The sequence below is a fragment of the Larimichthys crocea genome, chromosome XVII (assembly GCF_000972845.2).
Source record: "Larimichthys crocea isolate SSNF chromosome XVII, L_crocea_2.0, whole genome shotgun sequence".
NCBI classification, from domain to species: Eukaryota; Metazoa; Chordata; class Actinopteri; family Sciaenidae; genus Larimichthys; species Larimichthys crocea.
Window position 1 is genome coordinate 4,802,832 of NC_040027.1, and position 1,929 is coordinate 4,804,760.

At 36.5% G+C, this 1,929-nt stretch overlaps 1 protein-coding gene across 1 annotated transcript in view; it reads left to right on the forward strand.

Moving 5' to 3' along the window:
- Positions 1 to 1,131, forward strand: part of scfd1 (sec1 family domain containing 1) — a 47,218-nt gene extending 46,087 nt beyond the window's left edge. Inside the window, exon 24 of the mRNA XM_027290359.1 lies at positions 1,111 to 1,131. The gene's annotated coding sequence lies outside the window, so the exon portion shown is untranslated. The remainder of the gene's footprint in view (positions 1 to 1,110) is intronic.
- Positions 1,132 to 1,929: the final 798 nt, after the last annotated feature.

Consider the following 1,929-nt stretch of genomic DNA (forward strand, 5'->3'; position numbering starts at 1 on the left):
AAAACACTGAACTGAATAAATACCACACATATAAACAAACTAAAACTGAAATAAAATACCACACCCAATATAAACACTAAACTGAATAATACCACACATATAAAAAACACTAAAACTGAAAAAAATACCACACATATAAAACCACAAACTGAGTAAATACCCACACTACTGTATAAACACTGAAATGAATAAATACCATGACAATGGAGAATGCAGAGTAATATTTTAGGGATGGTTCAGGTTGTTTGACATGCTGATCTGAGGACATGCTTAATGTCTAGTTAATTCACAATAAAAACTCTAAAAGTTCTCTTCCTTTTTAAGGCTTTTATTTTGAAAAAAAACCGCTTTGGTTTTCAGCGATTCTCATCTGGATTATTTTATATACAAGTGTGAGTTCTGATTCATCAGGTCACTATGTTTGTTTCAGGCCATTGTCTTTGTGGTGGGAGGAGGAGAAACTACATTGAGTACCAGAACCTGGTGGACTACGCTAAGGTAGTGTAATTACTGCAAGTGCTACTGTTGCTACTATTGCAAACTACTGTTTTGTTTGTTTGTTTGTTTGTCTTTATTCAGTTATTCAGTTTACAGATTGAATTTTTTTACATAAATGTGTTATTTGAAGTAATTACATGTCACAACAAAAAAACTTGTTTTTTACACTTTGGTAATATTCCTTCCCTCCCTCCGACTGAAGGAAACTTGATTATCTAATTTTGTTTGTTCTTCAGTTTTTAACCAGGGGAAGAAAGTGTTTACGGCTGCAGTGAACTCTTCAACGCTTCTCAGTTCATCAAACAGGTGAGACACAACACCTCTCATGCCATCATACCCCATACCCTCTTGGATTTCTGAAAAAGTCGTCACAAAGCTGAAAACAGACAAATATATGATGATCACATTAAGTAGTATATATACTATACTTACTTAGTATTTTTAAGTACATGTTGTTGATTTTACTACTTTTTACTGTAAAGACTGAATATTTTTCTCATCACTCTTCCATAGCTCTCCCAACTTGGCCAAAAGTGACATGGACACCAAACAATATGTGAACCCCCTCTCTCTCTTCTCTCTTCTCTTCTCTCTCTCTTTCTCTCTCTTCTCCTCTCTCTCTCTCTCTCTCTCTCTCTCTCTTCTGTGCCCCCCCCCCTTTCCCTCTCCCCATTCTCCTCTCTCTCTCTCATCTCTCTCTGCTTCTCTCTCTCTCTTCTCTCTCTCTCTCTCTCTCTCTCTCTCTCTCTTCTCTCTCTCTCTCTCTCTCTGTGTGCCCCCCCCATTTCTCTGTCTCTCTCTGTCTCTCTCTCTTTCTCTCTCTCCGGAGGTCGGAGCTGATCTCTTTATTCCAGTTGTTTTATATTGAACTCTGTTCTGTAAATGGACTAAACATTTTTTTGCCTCCATTGTAATTTCTGTCTCTTCCTCTCAGCACTAATAAAGCTAAACAGTCTCAACTGACATCAGCCTCACTCTTGATTTGTTTGTTTGTTTAAGTGTTCATAGCAGTATTTGTATCTTCAGTCAATCATCAGTTCTCTGATTCACGTGTGGATGATCTTTGAGGGTTGCTTTTATGATTTGACTGATCATACAGCTGCTTTGTATTATTTCTAATTGTCTGATTTTATTTTCCTCATTTGTCTCAGTGACTCATAGTATTTCAGAATGATGCATTCTTAATATTTTGACTTTCACAACAATGTCGATGTTTTGATCCTCCTTTCATCATGTATTGTTATTATTATATATGTTGTTAAGTAGCAGTATAAATAAAGTATAGAATAAAGTATAAATAACATTTTTGATGCAATGATCTGATGTCCTGTGGCAGGTATTCAAATTCTGGGTTCACACAGACTCTAAGATTGTTTGACATCTGGACTTAATCAGATCAGACAGCCGGCAGTGAAGCTGCAGCTGCAGTAG